This window comes from Falco peregrinus, chromosome 3, assembly GCF_023634155.1.
Source record: "Falco peregrinus isolate bFalPer1 chromosome 3, bFalPer1.pri, whole genome shotgun sequence".
Taxonomy (NCBI): Eukaryota; Metazoa; Chordata; class Aves; order Falconiformes; family Falconidae; genus Falco; species Falco peregrinus.
Window position 1 is genome coordinate 48,752,087 of NC_073723.1, and position 21,124 is coordinate 48,773,210.

Below are 21,124 nucleotides of genomic sequence, written 5' to 3' on the forward strand. Positions count from 1 at the left end.
TAGAACATCCCTTTACAATCTTTTCTTTTAGTTCATTTCAATCACATAAAGATGTTTAACAGGTGCAGAGCCAAAAAAAATCACTTCAGATCTTATTTCACCTCTTCATACGTTACTTCACTTTAATATGTACTATATGTATAATAGAAATAATTCAAAGAAACTTAGCCACTTCATACAAAAAAATTCCTTCACACAGATCAATGATTTATTAAAAGCAACTATTAACATCCCTTTCTGCCTGTACCAGACATCTGTAGATGCATTCTAGAGCATTTCTAAGATGAGCAACACGTCAGAACAGGCTGTGTAATTGTCACAGACTCGGAAGCAGTATCTTGGCTGCTCAGTTGCACATAAGCCATAGTAAGTCCTACAGCCTTCTCTATGTGCCCTGGACAGAGATCTCTCTAATGTTTTCAAATATATTTTCTCTGATCAAAAAAGGTAAATGTTAGTACTAATACTAACTAATAATAATAACTAGTCCCACTGAACTTCAAGAAAGTCTTCCTAAATCTCCCAAATGCAGTACTTTGGGGAAGTGTGTTCCTTGGACTCAAAGGAAGCTACTTTCTACAGCTGTTGTGATAGTATGAATATAGAACAAAACCCTTCAGGCCTCACACAGCTATTTATAGTGCTGAGATTTACCCTAGTGGCATCTCCCAGGTTCAGTTACCGAATTCAGGTTTTAAATTTTTTAGTGCAGCAATTGCCTTTCTTTTTACTCTACCATTTTATTTCCTTGACTAACAAAGTAATTGCAAACAACATATGAATTAAAACCTGCCTATTTAATAGCATCTGCTTGACACGGTGGCTTCAAAACCCTGGATTCTTTTGAAAATGTTTATATATAGCCTGGCTGCTGAGCTATACGTACTGCAGCAAGTCTTCCACCTGCTGGACAAAAGGCAGCACTAAGCTTCCTCAACAGGAAACAGATGCAACAAGTATCTGGGAGCTACACAATAACTAAAGGGGAAAAAGGGGGGGGGGGGGGGGGGGGAAAGGCAACATCAAGGTTCTCTTGTTCTTGTCTGAGTGCATTAAGTAAATAAATAAAGGTGAAAATGCAGCCATCGTATTAAAAGCATACAAAGATGTCAAGCAGTTGTGGCCGAGGAGGACCTCTTCTACTTTCCCAATATTCCTCTTCTAATAAACTGCTCCTACAAGGTCTCTTTATTTGTGATTTTACAAAGGACCTGCATTACTTGAAATGGAAATATTACAGGTCTTCTGCCTTTTGGGCGGTTCTGGATTGATAACTGCCCTAACATAGCAAGTAGAAATATTTCCCTCTTTGTCTTCTCTGCCTGGCTCAGGCGGTTGGCTCAATCAGAACATCCCGTATTCTGTCACGCCAAACCTGCTGAGGTAGTTGCCAGATCCCCGAGCCCTCAAGCAGATTCAGACTGGATGCCCGGTTAAGCACTGAGGGCTTCTTACTCCCGGACCCGCCCGGAGGGAAGCCTGTCCCCAGCCCTCCTGGGGAGGTGAGTGACGCGGTGGGGGTGGGGGGTGGGGGGAGTGTTACTGCATGTTGCCAAACCTGTATCTCCAGAAGACATGAAAGTCTTTCCGCAGCGTACAGCACTGTACCAAACTACAGGGTGTTATCTACTGATTCAAAGAAACGGGAACATGATCTTTACTGAAGTTCACCTAGTTCTTTCGAAGCTCCACCATTTCTTTTTTTATCATGTAGACTCGCAGCAGCATTCTTCCCTGAGGTATTGCCTAAACCTAGAGCAAATGAAGGAGGCACACGGAGAGGCTGCAGATCTCCTTTGGTGTTATCCACTGTCCTCTAAAACCTACCTGTCATCAAGAGGGGGGAATGTTGTGAAATTGCAACTGAAGTTAGGAAAAGATGGGTTACAAAATCTAGTGGGAGTGTTCAGAAATCTTAAATGGGATTAGCAGGCATTACCAATAATAAGAGTTGAGCCATAATATGGGCTATATAGTTTCTAGATCTTGATAACAAGAGTTGAGAATTTTTGGCATAGAAAAACTATACTCATTACCCTGCCCTTAGTGATAACAAATATAAACAGCACTCAGTGCTCACTGTTATGAAATTTGTGTTCAGAAATTAAAGACCAAACAAAAGTTGCAGATGAAGCTGGTTGGAGACCTCACATTTCATGTCACCAAAGGCACCACAAAACAGTCATCTGCCTAATGTATGTACACAAGTGCATGCACATGCATATAGAGATGCATATATATCAGCTACTTTGAAGGGTCGGTTTCACAAACCTAAACATAGTTTAGTGAAAACGTTTGCAAGAAATTATTTTTTAAAAAGCGTAATAATTTGGAAATGAGCCAGTTCCTCAATAAGCCACAATCTGAGACAGATCATTTTAAAAGTAAACAAAATTACATAGAAGAAAACTAATGACAGTCATAAAAACCACCAATAAATGAACTGTGATGAGAAAAGATTGAGAATTATTTTTAAGAAATCTAAGAATAAAGGTAACTTAATGGTATTACTATAAATCCTCAGTGATAATGTACAATTAATAGTTCACTAACCTGTTTTATGCACAGATAATCAGATGCAGTCATACTATAAGGCTGATGAAATTCTATTTTATTTCAGTGGTAACAAAGGAAGCTTCCATTAAAAGCTTACTAAAGTTGGATATTTTTTGATCAACAGGTTGGGACCGTCAGTTAGAAAAACAAGTGGCAGAGGAACCCTGAAAAATGCTTCACAATTTTCAGGTCAGAGAATGCTGCAAGAGATTCAGGACACTGAAAGAAAGCCAGTCTGTCACTATTAACAAACATAACTGGGATGACTTTAATACTATAGGGCCTGCCAACATCTTAAAAATCCTCAATAAAACAGAAGAGCACTTGCAGCAGGACTCAGTCAACAAAAATGCTAAGAATGGTAATTACATGCTAATTTATGTGTGTTTACATTAGATCACGGCAACCAGATTGATAGATATTTTGACGGCATTACAAGTCCAGCTGATAATAACAAATAGCATCAGTGCAACATATTCAGATCCTCAAATGAAGGCACTTTCATGCCTGCTCCACCCATACTCTGTTACGGCCAGCCAAAGGCCGGGCTGGTTGGGTAATTCCCATTCAAAAGTGGTGGTGGCATATGCTTATAAGCAGGATACTGCTCAGCACCAGACTAACATAACTACATAGCATCTGGACATATACTGTGGTTTTAATCCATTGCATCAGTTCTTATCTCTTCTAACTTAACACTCCTGGAAGAAAACAAAGTCATTACAGAAGACGTGAAGGCTGGGGAAAAGGCAAATAACAGAAAGGGTAGAGTTCACTGATACAGAGCAATCAAGATCACATGGTAACGTGGAAACAAGCAATCCCAATGCATTTTAAGATAAGCAAATATAGTCACACATAGGCACACAGACAATAACTTGTGCTCTTGTAATCAGAAACACTTAAAAGGATCATCAAATAACCATGGCTTTTTAGAGGATTCTGTGCCTAGAGGGACTACTGTGATTCTGGGAAGTTTAAAAAGAGGAATATGAAGTAGGAGCAGAAAATAGGAGCACAGAAGTTCCATTACCTCTGTGTTTGGCAGTGCTGCATCTTTTTTAGAAAAACATAACCCATTTTCAAGCTAATACATTAAAATTTACATTGATCAACTACAATGACATCACAGATGAGTACAGGAATGATTCAGAGGTTTGAGGGTGCAGGACTCCAGAGACTCAGTCTTTTCAGCTTAACAGAGAAAAGCTAAAGCAATGATTTGATCACATTCTTTAAGTACCCACATGAAGAACACTGGCACAGCAACATTTGTCAGGCCAGCAGCAAAGATAAGACAAGACCCAACGGCTGGAAGTTGAAACCAAGTATTCAGAAGAGATAAAACATAAATGTTAATAATGACAGTACTTGTTAGTTAAAACCATTTTTTCAAATATTGAAGAGTAAACATCTAAGACTGTAATCTTATTCTGAATATTGACGTAATATTAAATAAATGGTGTAATTATATAAGTTATTAATGCATTGTATCATGTATTATACAATTATGTATTAGTATAATTCTCATCGCAGGACACAGCTTTAAAATTATGATTTTAGATTTAGATTTAGATTAACAGTAACAAATTGTCTTACATCTAATCATCAAATATATAAAGTTGGCTTATTTTATTAAAAGAGACAAATGTTAATAATATTTGTAAAAATAAATGGATTCAAAATGCAATGCCTAGACAAGTTGTCTGTCAAGGCACAGTTCAATTTTTGACCATAGACCACAATGTCAGACAGTTGATTGATTTTGCTTCCAAAACAAATCATCCTCAACCATTGACAACATCTGAAAAATAATACTTCCAAAAGACACATTTTTAAAAGACAGGGAAAAAATTCCTTAGAATAAAACTCCTGGGAAAGCTTAGAAAAAGGTTTTGCTGTATGCCTCATAGAAAAAAAACATTGGGAAGATAATGAGTAGTGTAAGCAGATAAAAATCCTGATTTACAACACCACAGGTAGCTAAAACTCTCAGTATTTCATTTGCAGAAAGAAAATTAAATGGCTAAAATATTTTCATATCTCTTAATGTATCAACGTGTGCACTGAGTGCCCTAAAATGCTATTTACTGGCAATGATTTGCATCACTTCGTAAATTCTAAATTAAAGCCAAAACAAAAAGGTTAAAATTAAAATATCATTCCTGTCCTCAAAGATCAATTGTTTGGCCTTTTTTAAACTTCCTGTTTTGCTGTATAGGAACTCTTCTTTATCACACTCGATTCACGGAACATGCTATTATTGTTTTGCTTTGCTTTACTCCCCATCAGCAAAAAACTACTGCACCTGAACAAGACACTAAACCCCTTTTCCATGCATGTTTTCTCACAGAATAAACTGACATCAGTAGATTGTTTGCTTTTAACCCTGACACCCCCCCCAACCTATTTTTGAAACAAATTTTATTTTAGGATGTCCTGACTGATACTAAATTGGAAACCCTGGTGTGAATTTTATAGAACACTATTTCCTTTTATAGAGGATGTTCACAGCTAATCTGTCATCTACAGGGCAGACAGAGGCCAGAAGGCTAGGAAACCAAGACAGGTGGCCTAGCAGAAGCCTGAAACCCAAACTCTTTTAGCATTTTGTACTGAATTCAATTGCAGGGAATATGAGTATTTTCTCACTGTACCTTGTTTTATTAACACTATTAAAAACAGCTCTGTAACAGAATAGGCAAACATCGATCAGAAGAACTTTCTTGCAGAACAGTTCTTCCACCCATATGAAGATGGGCAGCAAATTCCATTTCCCACAGATCTTTTCCCAAGGAGCTATGCCAGGAAGTGAAAAATCCATGTTTATTCAGGCTCCCAAGCCCTGCAAACATCCATTTGTGCTTCTATGTTTTCAAAATGCTTTTGAAAAACATATTTACATAAAGACAGAAAGTGATGCCAATCTTCCCTCATTCTATTATTATTAATAATGTGATTGAATTGAGTTATTATTCTATATAAGTATCACTTTTTAATCATTAAGAACTTGTTAACTATTAGTTGTGTGTGTTGCTGTCAGAATCAATGTCAATGCAGTGCACAGCAGTGTTATCACCAAAGCATAAACAAAAGGTCTTCGACTCCTCCCTTTCCATAGCACATCAGCCACCTCCGGGAGACACACACTATGTAGTACCACACTCCTTATATCCTGATGAGACAGACTGATTCTGAACAAAGCATAGTTTGTCCTTGTGCAGACAATATAGCTTGGAGATACAGGACCTAAGTCTGTTGGAGAGATCTTGACTTAAGAGCAGCAGCAGGGAGAAAAGGGTTACATTAGTCCACGCGGAGTTACTGTGCCAAGATTGTACTTAATTCCCTGAGCTAGTTCGTTAACCAGTAATCAGGAACAGGATTTCTACTGAGCCCTACAATGTGGAATGTAGGTATCACCCAAATTCTGCAGTGAAAACTTTCTCTTGCTCCCAACTTTAAGAAAAAAGTGGAGCAGCAGCAAGTCCTACTTTGGATTTATAATGATGCATGAGCTACTCAGCTCAACACTTGAAAATCTACCGCATCCATGGCCCCAAACATCAGTTCAATAAAGACCGCTGGGTTTCCCCACAACCCATCAGAACAGTATGGAACATTCAAATATGTTCTAACAACACGTTTACTCCTTCTCTTTCACATCAGCCTTCCACTATATTGAAGGTCTTTACTTGGACACCCAGTTTGACTTTGAAGGCATCAGTTAGCTACTGTTCACAGAAAGATTCTTCCTGAAGGCAGAGTTTACAGACAAGCAGCAGGCTTTGACTTGCTTACCAGCTGTACTGAACTCAAACCTAAAGGAAGAAATGCTGTTAAAGATACAATCCAGAGTAGCTATATTACTGAAAAATATCCTGTTTTGAACACAGTTATACTGTTTTCTACTGTTATCATATTTAAGGCAGACACCAACCAAGAATTTAGGGGAAAGGGGTTTCATGGTGGGTTGACCCTGGCTGGACACCAGGTGCCCACCAAAGCCACTCTATCGCTCCCTTCCCCAGCTGCACAGGGGAGAGAAAATGTAACAAAAGGCTCGTGGGTCAAGTTGAGAACAGGGAGATCACTCAGCAATTACTGCCATGGGCAAAACAGACTTGACTTGGGGAAATTAGTTTGATTTATTGCCATTCAAACCAGAGAAAAACCCACCCTCCCCCCACCCATCCCTTCTTTCTGGGCTTAACTTAATTACCAATTTCTCTGCCTCCTCTTCCTCCTCCCGACTGGCACAGGGGACCAGGGAATGAGGGTTACAGTCAGTTCATCACATTTTTCTGCCGCTTCTTCCTCCCCACACTCGGGCCCTGCTCCAGCCTGGGGTCCCTCCCACGGACAGGGTCCTCCACGGACTTCTCCAACCAACGCGAGCCCTTCCCAGGGCAGCAGCCCTCCCCAGCCTGCCCCAGCCGGGTCCCCCCCCGGGCGCAGCCCCTCAGGCACAGCGGCTCCAGCGCGGGTCCCCGCGGGGGCACAGGCCCGGCCAGCAAACCTGCTCCCGCCTGGGCTCCTCTGCACGGGGCCACAGGCCCTGCCAGGAGCTGCTCCAGCGCCGGCTGCCCGCGGGGCACAGCCTCCTCGGGGCATCGCCCTGCCCCGGCCTGGGGTCCCCGTGGGCTGCAGGTGGGGATCTGCTCCACCACGGCCCTCCACGGGCTGAGGGGCACAGCCTGCCTCGCCAGGGGCTTCACCGCGGGCTGCCGGGGAACCTCTGCTCTGGGGCCTGGGGCACCTCCTGCCTCCCTCTGCGCTGGCCTGGGGGGCTGCAGGGCTGTTGCTCTCACAGTCTCACTCCTCTCCTGCTGGCACGGGGCGGGGGGGGGGGGGGGGGGGGGGGGGGGGGGTGTCCCCTTCTTACTATGCTGTCCCAGAGGCGCTGCCACCGTTGCTGACAGGCTCCACCTTGGACAGCAGTGGGTCCATCTTGGAGCCGGCTGGCACTGGCTTTATTGGACATGGGGTAAACTTCTGGCATCTTCTCATAGAAGCCACCCCTGTAGCCCCCCTCCTACTAAAACCTTGCCATGCAAACCCTCTAGAGGCTTGCAAAACATAGAAAGAAAATATAAATATCTATGTTTATGTGCATGTCTGCAAATGGTATGGAAGTATCTGTGTCAGTAAAAATAATTGCCGCTACACAAAATAACTGTTCATCTGCATTACAGTGTTCCCATTTATTATCTACAATATATAAACTATTTTACGAAAAAGGATAAACACCGCAGACAAATCACAGAAAAATGGGAGGGCATGTACATTTTGAGAAAATTCCTGGCTTTCTGTTCCTGGCAATTTCTGTCTTCCCAGACATGTTAGGTAAACATAGCTAGACTGACTTCAGCATTTTATGGTTTATAGCTCACAGTCCCAAAATCTGCTAAAATCTGCATGTACAGAGAAAGGATATCAAGAATGAAACAGACAAAAAAAATGTTTTCCCCACTGTATTTTTCTACACTATCCCACCTGTTAGCAGTTTCTCACAGGAGTATCTTCTATTTGCAGAAGGAACTTTTCCTTTTGGATTTCTGCTAGTAACACCAAATGAAATATTGTGTATATCTAAAAAATGCTGCAGCATTCTGAAAATGCTAGTTAGCATTTTCATAGTTAGCATAGCATAATTCCTAGTCAGTAGTTTGTCAACACTAAGTTAACTTCTGCTTTTCACTTGGGAGGGTTAATATAAGAATACAAGAATAGCATGTCTGGCAGAGATGGAAGACAAACTTTATGAACTTGAGAACCGCAATATTTGATCTATAAATGCTGATCTAATAGACTTTTTGACTGTCCCTTCTCCCAAGGCCCAACACTCATTTTCTGCACAAGCTTCCTCATCTCTTTAAGGCAAAAGTAACAGTTTTACTAATTAAAAGGTTCTGCAGTGATTCTAGATTTTCTATTTGCTGTATTGGGGGCATCCTGCTTTATATGTTATCTTGAAACATGTTTTTAAAACAGTTAAATATAATTTGTCAGCAATTACACCCTTATTTTGGATTAGCAAGTCCTTTGTTAATTAGAATAGTCCCCTGACACAACCTTGCCAAGTATTTTAGCTCTGGAGCTTGTGAGCCCCTAAACTATCATCAACTCCACAAGTTTCTTAATTTACACCTGCTGAGATAGAATCAGCAGACTTGGGTTTGTTTAAATGAAAATTTGTTTGGATTACAGACTGAAGCTGCCTACCCACGGGTGTACACGTTGGGATAAACAGCCACCATAGGTGGCCACTCTCCAAATGGAAAACATTACAGAAAGTTGGCTGTGCAGATAAAAGAAAATAAATGAAGGTATACGACAAGACCAACATTTGCATTTACTGTATTTCAAACAATCCAGAACTAATTTTGTTAAATTCAGCATTGCACTCCCACAAGCATTATAAAGCTCTTTAAAGATAAGGCCTTGTAATGATGTGTGTGCGTCTATGTGAGAACAGTTATACATAGACCAAAGCTTTCAAAACTGACTAGCAGCTGTTAGCTTATTTGTGTCAATTTAATGTCTTACTTTCAAGAGGCCAAGTGTTCATTTTTGAGAAAAACAAATCAGACAAAATCATTTTCACATATATATGGCATAAATGCAGCTAAGAGTATTTTCAAATTAATAGGAACTTTATTTAGGTTTCTTGTATTAATAAGCTTTAACTTGAAGGTTAGTTTTTCAGTGAATCTTTCTAACAGAAAGAATCAAGAAGTCTGTTATTCAATGATTATGAAAAAATTTTTAAAATGTAATTTCCAGAAAATACCTTCATGCTGCTTTTAGAAAAATAAAACAATCATTCAAGAAAAAAAAAAAAACAACCGAACATAGTTTTGTTGTGTAAATGAAGAAGGAGTCAAGTATTATAAATTCAGGTTTCCAATTAAAGAAATCTGCATTAAGTAAAACTTTACATTACATCATCACATTTTCTCAAATGCATTTATGATTAAAACAACTAAATTAATCCAATCTAAAATGTTTGGATTACTCTTAAGAAAATGTATTCCTGATTTACATTGCCTGCAGACTGAAATATTCCATCACAACTGGCTATGTCAGATACTTGATTATATCGTTGGTTTTTCTAATATGAATCAATTACCATGTTTGATTTAGAGATTTGCTCCCTAGTGCAAAGTATTTAAGTAAAGTTGGCGACTAGGAGCATAACATGATAACCTGGACATGTGAAAGGTTAAAATCAACAATTACAAAGCTTCTGGTTGTAAAAAGAACCAGTAAATCTTCAGGCAAGCCAATAACATTTTCTTCTGTTTTCTCACCTATTAAGTGAGATCCTCTTTCCCAGCCTGAGGTGCATGTAGGTTATCAGGTGTGTGTGTGCTTTTAGGATTAGCTGTGTTCATGCCAATACAATTATCCTGAGGAACTGGGAAGAGTTTGCACAGTCCCAGTCCACCTTTCCCATGTTCCATTTTCCATGTCACAAAATACTACACAGTGATTTGACTCCCACTGACTGCTGCCTGAACATTCATCTACAGCAATAATTAAAATTCATGGCTAGAGTGTATCAGACAAGGTCAGGGTCTTGGGCTCTAATATATACAAAATCGGATGACTTGCCATAAGTCATCTTCATTCTTCAATCTGTTCACTAGGCATGACTAAGGAAAAAATACACAGACACATGGGGGTAGAGTCAAGAGAAACATCCACAATAGGCAGTCTTTATCAGCAGTGGAAAGCAATTCTAGGACCATCATATTTTCCCCTGCAATTCACTAACTATTTTTCTGTATAAAGAACTGTTACTGCAGTGGTCCTATAACCACAAGAAATAGCGTGGCCAGCAGGACAAGGGAAGTGATCACTCCCCTGTACTCGGCACTGGTGAGGCCACACCTCAAATGCTGTGTTCACTTTTGGGTCCCTCACTGCAAGAGATTGAGGTGCCAGAGCAGATCCAAAGAAGGGCGACAAAGCTGGTGAAGGGTCTGGAGAAGTCTTACAAGGAGTGGCTGAAGGAAATGGGGTTGTTTAGCCTGGAGAAGAGGAGGCTCAGGGCGGACCTTATCACTCTCTACAACTACCTGAAAGGGGTTGTAGTCAGTCTCCCAGGTAACAAGCAATAAGACAAGAGGAAATGGCCTCAAGTTGCACTAGGGGAGATTTAAATTGGATATTAGGAAAAAATTCTTCACTGGAAGGGTTGTCAACATTAGGACAGGCTGGCCAGGGATGTGGTTAAGTCACCATCCCTAGAGGTATTTAAAAGATGTGTAGATGTGGCACTTAGGGACATGGTTTAGTGGTGAACTTGGCAGTGCTAGGTTAACGGTCAGATTCAATGATCTTAAAGGTCTTTTCCAACCTGAATGATTCTATGATTCTATGGACATGCCCTTCTCTGTTCAACAGCTAGCATTCGCTATCAACTAACTCTCTACAAGAGACTGACAGCTAACAGAGGTACCGAGTGCTTCATTTAACAGGCACTAAATCATGGAAAATAATTAACCAATAAATTCTCCAGGTAGGCTGCAGTGGAAAAGAATATGAAAGGTGATTTTTTTATATATTTTTATGCACGTATATACAACTCTCCTTTCCACTGTAATGCATGCAGGAAACTACACCCTTGTGATACTTAGTTTTGCTCCCTAAATGTTTCTAAATATCATAACTCCTCTTAACTAGGTATGAACTGACTATTATTCTCCCTTCACTTAAATCTCTGACTTTCATCTACAGGCTTATTTCAGTCACCTGTTATGGCTGGTCTCCTAATTGCAATCTGTCTGTGGTGGGGAGACCTTTATATTGCATTTGATCATCACAGTATCTAGTGTGGGGCTGTCATCTGGTTGCCCTCTACCACAAGGTAGATGATAATTTTAAAACAATTAGTCATGTTATATAAGGAAAATATAAAATCCAAGACAAACTTGTTTGACAATTTCCTACTTTCTGTACAAGATCAAATGTAAATTCAGAGTATGATCTTTCCTTTAGAAAAATTTTCACTTTAACTTTGCAGAAACAACCATGCAGTAGATGACCCTAGCTTTCCAACCACACATTACAGAGATTGGGGAGTTCAGGTAAGCTCCAAGAACAAGATGTGAAATATTAAAAATTACAAACATATCAATATAAAGTATTAATAAAAATGAAAATACTATTATAAAATTGAGTCATATGGAGCATATGTTGCGGGAGGAGATGATGGTGATTCAGCAGCATGTGGTGCTCCCTGTGAAATATTATGTGAACTATTTAATAAACTAATTTCCATAAAATTACACATCACTTCACAAATGACACAGTACATTCTCTACCACTGCCAACAGTAGGTGCCTACTTCTGTACAGATGTTTTCAGGATAGAGAAAAGTGTGTGAGGCTACTGAAGGTTACTGATGAATGAAATATGGAAGATATCTGAGGGGGCTGTGTACCTGGGAGTAATTTAGAGGAGGAAGTGAAAAGGGAAATGACGGGAGTCGTTTACCACACTGCTGGATGAAGAGAATGCCTGTAAGGAGCCAAAAGATAGGAGCTCCCTGTGGTGTTTAAGCGCTGTACCTAGTTCTGTTCTTCTCCTGCACAGCCTGTTGGTAACCGTTCCCTCACTGCTGGGATCCAACTCAAGAAACAGGACAGCAGCTCTACTGTCATACCATGTTAACACATTTTGAGAACTTCATGCTGTTTGTTGATAAAAGAAAATATCAAAATGCATGTTATGACAATCTGAAATACTACTTATTCACACTTACCATATTTTATATTGTGAAAGCAATTGCTTACATCTAGTACAGTTCCATTTGCATTGAAAACACTACTACAGTGCTTTTTAATGGTACTTTATTTATGTTAGGGGGAAATAACTTGAAGTAAATCATTTTGCCTTGTGGTCAAGGGAAACAGCTGACGACCATCCTTTCATTTGGGAGTAGAGACTGAGCCTTCAATCTCTACTCACCAATCATGTTTTCAAACCTCTGCCCCACCCCTAGTTTATCTGTCTTTTTTCAAGTGTGGTGTGCAAACATAGATGCAGTACTCACCTGAGGTCTCATAGGTACTTCATATGGTGATATAATTAACCCTTGGATGTCACAAATGTTCATGCTTGCCAAAACGATCTCTCCTTTTTTTCACAGCGGATTTGTTGACCCAGATCATTAGGAATGTAATGAGAAAAGAGAGAGATTAAGGTAACGGGTTTTATTTTACACTGCAGGGGACAAGGAATGTAACTGCAATCAGTTATTATGTGTCAGATGAGGTGCAGTAACTCCCCACTAAGGAACAGCAACTCCTCAAGCTGTTCTGAATCATTCGTAACCAATAGTATTCTGTTAGGTATGTTGGCTTGGTTCACATGCCACTGTTGCTTTAAGATTCTCCTTCTTCTCTTCTTTTAACAGCATTCATACAGTCAGTTGTACTTTTCTTCATATTTGTGCATTTATTCATTGTGCTTTTCTTAACTTAATTTCTTCTGTTGATCTCAGGCTTTTTCTCCAAATTACCAGCGTTAATTTTAACTTCTAGCTTTTATCATTTATAATGCTTGCAGCCCTTCCCAGGCTGATAAAATCCAGAGATTTTAAGCATCTGTTTTTATTTATGTTTATCTGACTCATTATTAAAGGTACAAAATAAAGAAATAGACTTGCATAAGAATTCCATCTAAAATAACTTTTCAATGTATAAGTGAAGGCTCTGATAACTACTCTTAACTGTAATTTAACCTTGACCACATCTCATCCTCAGTGTAAGAGAAAGTAACTTATAACACCAAAAGTTCTGTCATCAAGCTATATCTACTGCTTCTCCCTAAAAATACTCAACCACTTACTCTGCTAACACAGGAAATCATGTTGAATTGACAAAATTTGTTCTTGAAAAATCTTTTAGTTTAACATCTCATTACCTGTAATGTAATATTAATTGTTTGTTTTAATATCTTTCTGGTTTGGTTATCAAAGTTAGACCAAATCATTTGCAACCCTCCAGATCAGCCTTTCCTTAGGAAAAATTCTATGTCCCTTTCGCTCCAGAGACTCTTCCTCAGGACTGCGAAACAGAATGTCATGATTACTCTAACTTACCTCCAATTTTTAGATTTTCCACCATGAGTTTGCACCAGTTCCAACATCATTATTTTTAGAAAATTTGAGATTGTGTAACTATCACTTTTGAAAATTCTACTACACCTAGCAGTATAAAACTATTGATTTAAAAGCCTGATATGGACAAAAGCTAATTACCTTCCCACTTGAATAATTTTTCCCCTCAGTTCTTGACTACTGTTATTATTTCCATTAGTTGTCCTTCCTCAGTGCTTTCTATTTAAGATGCTATAAATACAGTGCAATGCTTCAGAGGACGGTTTCCTTGGTCTTGCTGTAAGAGGAGGGAAAACTTGTTTTGACAAATGAGCTTTCCAAGCTGTGACACTCATAGTTAAAACTGACACTGTTTGCCTTCCTGTTATCAAGGATAACAGAGGTAAACTTTGGAAATCAGTCAGTTTCTCTTGCTTTAAAGTAAATGATGAGAACTCATGGAGGTTACAAATATTAGAAAATATCTGTAATTCCTGGATATTACCATAGTTCTTATTTAGGAAGTATGAAGAGTCAAGTTAACATGTTTTGTTTATACAGGACATCACAACACTGTTATCGTTATTCACCACTTGGCACAAAGGGAAGCTTGGAGTATTTCCAGACAATCTACAAACTGAAGTAATTTCACATAATGCTTGAGACAGTCAAAGAGGTAGCATCAGAAATGGGGTTTTAACTAGCTCAGCGACATTCACTCCTAGGTGTCACTTAAGAACACTTCAGGTCTATGATAAATTCAGCTCCAAAAGAAGCTACTTATGCTGCATGAGCAATCACATACTCCAGCCAAGACCCTGCTCTCAACCAAGGTGCTACTCCACAAGGATGTAGGTATTCAACAGGTCCTATGTCATATCTGCCAGTCTTGTGTTATTGTCTTGAATACTCCCAGGCCATCTCAGATGGTGTCAGACCCTTAAGTTTAAGCAAGTATAGCATTACTTGGAAGGTATTTGGGTCGCAAAATCCATTGATTAAGAATACATTGAAAACCTTGAGAGAATATTTCTCAGGCTGCAGGTGGGAACATAGCACACAAGAATGATTGCAAATTTTTCCAAACTCAGGGATATGCTATGGCTTTATTGCTGATGTAAATTGAAAGACAAAATTAAAGGCCATTTTACTGTCACCTAGCTACAAAATGTTTTAAAATTTTGTTCCTTTTTTGAGATGTTCAGTTATTTTATCCCTAGCAGAGGTGAAGTTTCTCTAAACCATGAAAAAAATGAACAGAATATTGTAACATTCTTGATTAGGCCAAAAATCTAAAATACACGTCTGTACATACCACAATACACATTTGCCTATAAAGACAGTTTGTTAAGCTTCTCTCTATGAAACAGGAATACAATGTTACATGCCATAGGAGATCATAATAAAAAGTCTGTTAGCTTTTCCTTCAGATCTTTAACCTCGGTAAAATACAAAAATATTCACACTGACAGAAAAAAAATCCAGTAAGTTAAAAATATTCTCTAATAACTTCATGAAAATGTATTTATTGTGGTTACAGACCAATCAACATCATGTTTCCAACTCTAACCCAAAAAGGAGTGTCATACCCAAAAGCAGCACTACTGCTGCAGAGAAAGCAATGATCTTGTTACGATAGTTGAAAACCAAAATGAAAGGCAGGTTGCTTGTCACTACCAAGAGCAACTGGCAACACATTCTAAAGGTATTCAGTGGAAAAGTGAATAATGCAGGAAGCAGAGCCGTGAAGGAATCAAAATCTTTCCCCAAAGAAGAGACTGCTTAGTTCTCAGGCTGCAGACATGGGGAACAGTGTAGGTTATGCTGCAGAAGGAATCCCAGGAATTTCTAATATTTCACTTCAGGGGAAATTCTAATGTTATACGCACTGCCAGCCACATTTGCCATCAGCAGATCACAACCAAAGGAGGCTAAAAGCAGCCAGTACTTCTCCTACATAAAATAAATTCTTAGCAGTAGTATTATAATGTTGTGCAAAGTGAAAGCTATGGTTTTATGTAAAGCCAAACTAAAGTATAATATATTAATTTATTCTGGATTATGAAGAGCAGCTAGTTGTCCTGCTAAAATCTAGGGTTTGTATAGTTACTTCTGCAATACTTAGGTCATGTATGCACAGCAAATTATATGAAGGCCATTTGGGAACAGTAAAATGAAAATTCTTGCTCAAGGATGTGTGTTGTAGCCAGGGACTGTTACACAAATAAAGGAAATAGCACAATTATGTCAAGGTTGTCAGGCAACAGAACAAGCCTGAACATGTTATGTTGTGTTACTGCAGTAGGCAGCTTCTCTACAGCCGCAAGCCCATATTGATTGAACTGTTAAGAGGGCATACTTTGATAGCAGTACGTAGTCGTTCTGAATTACTTTACATATACTGAGCCAATCCAAATAGCTCATCCCGACTGGCAGAAGCATTGCTGTTAGGAATGCAAGAACATTCATGTCCAATTTACCCCTACAGTTTCAGTTGTCTGTCACAGCGTATTTTTCAAATTCTGCTAAAACTAGAGAATTCTCTATAAATACAAGTTATTTGCTTTCTGATTCTAAACAGAAATTACATACAACAAATTGCGGGTTTTTTTTTTTCAGGAAGTATAAAAATTAAGATCATACTACCACAAATTGTTGTCAAGTGTTATTTATACTTTCTCAGCCATCTAGTGGTCATGTTCCTGGCGAGACTTCCCCTGAAGGCAGGCAGCATGGCTGTTCATATCAACCTAACTACGTTCTCAGCCTGAAGCTTTTTGAGGGAAAGCAGTTATTCAGGCTTCATTGCATATATTTGATTTTTCCTTGTCATGAAAAAATGCAATGCATGAGTTGTGAACTCTGCTCTACATTTTTTAAATGAGCAAACTATGAAGCCAAATTAATAACAGTAATTTTGACTCTAGAAAAAGGAATAAGGTGCTGCAGGCTCGCTGTACTGGTTTTTTTAACCAGAAGGAAGTGCTGCATAGACCAAACCCTCAGCTGCACTTAGCTGCTTCCCTGGGAATTTAGTCAATACTCATGTGCTGAAAGCTACCGCTCATGTGCCACCTGAAGTGTCAGGTACTTGCATGCCTACCATGAGCCACAAACAAAGCTCCCAGGGCTGATACAAGCTCAAAGCAGACAAGTTGCTCCAGCTACAGTTCCATAAACACTAGTGTCAGAGGAAAACCGGACTGAGACCAGAACCTGGGTATTGGTTTTGTCACCAAGAAAATGTTTGTGGAACTACAACCTCATATTTGTCACTCAGGGTAAAGCCCTGACACAGGATTTTCAAACTGAGTGTTTTCCTCTTTTAGCAGCGGTGCTCTGACCTTGATCTTCTTGATGTAAACTTTTGTTTAGGTCTTTTACTTTCCATCTTGTCAAAGCTCTCAAATTTCTAAAGAAAATGTTTCACTAAGAGACAGGCTGTTAGGAAAATCCTTTTTCCCGAGATTAAATTCATCTGGATTAAATTTTTGTGAGTTTTGAAAGACAGCCTATTTTTCTACATCTCCCAACTAGAACAGACTGTAAATGACTACAGAACAGACTATACTGAACAGACTACAAGTAACTACATAAGTTTACTTACATAAATATACCAACCCACTCAGTACCATGAACCCATCTGGACTGAGACAGCTACCCTCCACACTAAAGACATGAAGTATAGGTGATGCTATACTTGCTGGGAAGTTAGTAAAGAATGCTTCAGGTGCTGGAACTGGAAATCAGACTCTTCTCATGTGGATGCAACACACCTGCCTCTCTGACTCCTTGCAAGACACTAAGAAAAGGCCAAAGAGTAGAAGGTCTTTCTCAGGCACTTCAACCTACAGCAACAAAGTAACAGCCTTGTTACTTCTCGGATCTCCTGTGGGTATTTTCAGACTATATAGGAGTAGGTATTAAACAGCAGGTTATTTTCCAAGACATTGCCCTGAATTATTCAGGAATAGCAGAATAGATCTTCCCTTTTTTGCCTTAGCTTTGCATGTGGGTTTCTCATTCTGCTTTCCAAGAATATGTGCAGTGAAATAACATAAGAAATTCTGGCTGAGAATAGAAGTGATAGCCCCTTATCTTGACAAATCCTAGCAAGTTTTCTATGCATTAAATAGCACTTTACAGGTTTAACCTGCAATTCCACATCAATGGTGAGTTAAATCAACTCTTTTTAAAGCAAACCCAGGAAATTGTGAATCAAGATTTTTACATCAATACATCATATCCAGCTCAAAGGTATGAAAAATGGATACACACTGCATTCATCTGATACAAAATCTGCTTCACCTTGCTCATGGAAACCACTGTTTTCACTGTTGATTTTACATGAGCAAAATTATCATCATACTTTGACATCTTGAAAGAATATGCATATAATCAAGGAAATATATGTAGTCTAGCTCAGAATAACTTACAGAACTGAGGCTTCTTATTAAAATAATCAAAGCATTAAAAAAAAAAAAAAAGACTATGTGACCTGACTATACCTTAGCTGTTCTCCAGTAAGCAATACTAATCTGTGCATTTGAAACCAAATTTGTATTTTATCGATCAAGTTCACAAGTTCAGAAATACTGATTTACCTTTCCAGTTAATTTGAACTCAACCTTTAGCCACAAAAACATATTCTAATATTCTTTATCTTTGTTCAACAGGGGACAAATTTTTGTTTTAAACAGGATGCGTGCAGGATAAATTTTGTTTCTAAATAGCAATAACAAGCAGCTTTAAAGTAAATCACACACCGTAAAGTAATTCCACAATGCCTTGGAAAGAACCCAAGACTTGCTGGTACCTAAATACATTCTCTATGGGTAAATGAAGCAGCCACCCTCAATGTGAACAATAACTATATTCCCCTGATAACTCCACAGAATACTCCATGAAGCGAGTTTTCTCTCTGATAAGGAAAAAGATGGAAATTTATCTCCTCTGAAATGCTGCTTACTAAAAATGCAGAAGATGCTAGAATCCTACTTTAAACAACTATATCATAAAACCTGATTTTTAATGAAGAACTTTGTTTCTAAAACCTTACTTCAGCATTTTTCAGTCAAGTACATGGAATTATTTTGTATCACACTACAGCTATGATACACAAATGAAGCAGTTAATGAGGGGAGACATCCATAACAGAAGAGCCTCATTGGCTCGAACATTTTTGCTGTGCTTATTACAGTTTCACTATAGGTGAAACACATTGCTATAACAAGTGTTCTGAAATAGCCTGAAAACAGCTGGAAGCAGAAACTTAAAACATATTTAATTGTGAAATTCCTGGAGATTGCATCAAGTTTCAGAACAATCAGTGTTTAAAATTTATTAATATCTCAAGTGGCATTTCTACATATGCATTAGATTTTTCTGTGTTTTTCCTGGTGCTCTTCATTTTGAGATTCTTTGTACTAAAGGACTTATGAGACCACAATTAGTGTTTCAGTTTTTTCTGTGTCAGGCAACATATACCATAACCTTTGGGTGTTTCAGTTTCTTTTTCTCAAAGTTTGAAACTTATGTCATTAATATTCCAAGAGCTGTGGCACTTTCAATTTGTGGAGATACATATAAGTTATATTCATGCTTTAGTTAAATCTAAGACACCTTAGAACTACAATTAATCTCAAAAAAATACAAAAGATAAAAGAAATAATGAGAGTGTACTACAATGTACTACCTATTTTTCAGTTGCAAGAACTTCCATGGACGGTAAGACACCCAGTGAGAAATCCACCGTCTCTACACAATCAAGTACCCATTTAATTAAATACATTTTTAAACCACTGGGTAAGCCAAGGTGCTTATTCATAATTTACTTGACAAGTATAATTTAGCCATTATTTAGGACTATGCTGCCATAGTTAAACTGGTTTTGCTCCACTAATTGTCCTAGGCTTCTCCACTATACTGCACTCTGTAACCCAGAATTTAAAATCTATGTGTCAATTTACATTAATGTAGTAATCATTCCACATACAGCCGAAATGTATTGGTTGCTAAAATACTTAATATATTTCCCTTGTCTGAAAATCCATATTCATTTAAGAAAGACTAAGATTTTCAATAAGTAAATCAATTGTTTTAAGAAAATCTGCAAAGGGAATAATATCACTGTCACTATGTTAACATAGAAACTAATTAAAGCAATGTGGGCTCTGTAGAACAGCTTTAAGGAATAAAATAAGTAAAAAAATACAATTAAATTATTTGATATATAGGATTAAAATATTTAAGAGCATCCACACCCTGATTTCCAGCTTACCGTACTGGTAGACTTGGATGTATGATGACCCCTGATTTATCAAGAGAGAAGAAAACACAGTCCCTTTAAGAGTTCCAGAAACATGCCCTGAGTTGATCAGGACAGCCAGAACCACCAGAGATTGACACATACACTTAACAGCCAATAAACTGCTCATGCAGCAGCTTCAGCAAAACAGTAAATCAGAGGAATGAATCTTACTTCAGTCCACACTGCCCACATTTTGGTGTCAGTGTCAAAATGGGCACTGCACAGGCAAGCCCCAGCCACACAAACCAGCTTGGTACCCAGAGCACACAAGGGAAGCTGTTAACCAACCTACACAAAATTGAGAAAGTATTCCTATAGCCTGGGAATATAGGAGAAATTAGATTATCCCTATCTAGGATTTTTTGAAAAATATTTGTCTTATGCTTGAACCAGTACAGCAGTTAAATTATATTCGTGCTCCTAAGTTAGTGAACACCTCTGGTAAATAACCAAAATGCCTAAGGATTACACTCAGGTGATGTTGAACATGGTACAGATGCTGCCAACTAAAGTAATCGCAGACTTTCAATTTCAAAACCATGAAGTCAGTTTTCTATAGCTTTAGCAATGCATTTGGACCACAAATTTTCATCCCAGACAGCTGGGTCTAGCAGAATACAGAAGTTCCAGCTAAAACTGGTCAGGTATTTCTGAAAATATATTCTTTTAACCACATTAAATCAACCCTGGGACCCTTTAGCAGCACAGTTTTAACATGTAGCCTGGGATAGGCATTGTCTCTGTGTCAGAGGTGTAACTACAATTGTTTTCTATGAAGAGCTGCCCAAGTTCTACAACTGAAACTCTAAAATAGAAACTATAAACTCTAAAAAGCACGATGGGGAGCACTGGACCATGGAATGTGAAGCAAGAAGGAGAAACAGCTTGTAAAGATGGAGCTACCTCATGGGCTAACAACAGACACCAGCAGTAAAAGGAGAGAGAAAAGAAGAGGAAAGATACAGGGTTGCAGTGAGGTAGGAAAGAGGGCACAGCTGGGATAGCAACAGAATCAGGAGGTACTGAGGAGCAGGGGTGAGGATAGAGTAGAGAACCATGAACAGGAAAAAAAAAGGGTTTAAAAAAAAAGAAGCCAAGCAGTTAAGAAAAGGGACAGAATATGGGTAGATTTCAGACAAAAAGGAAAA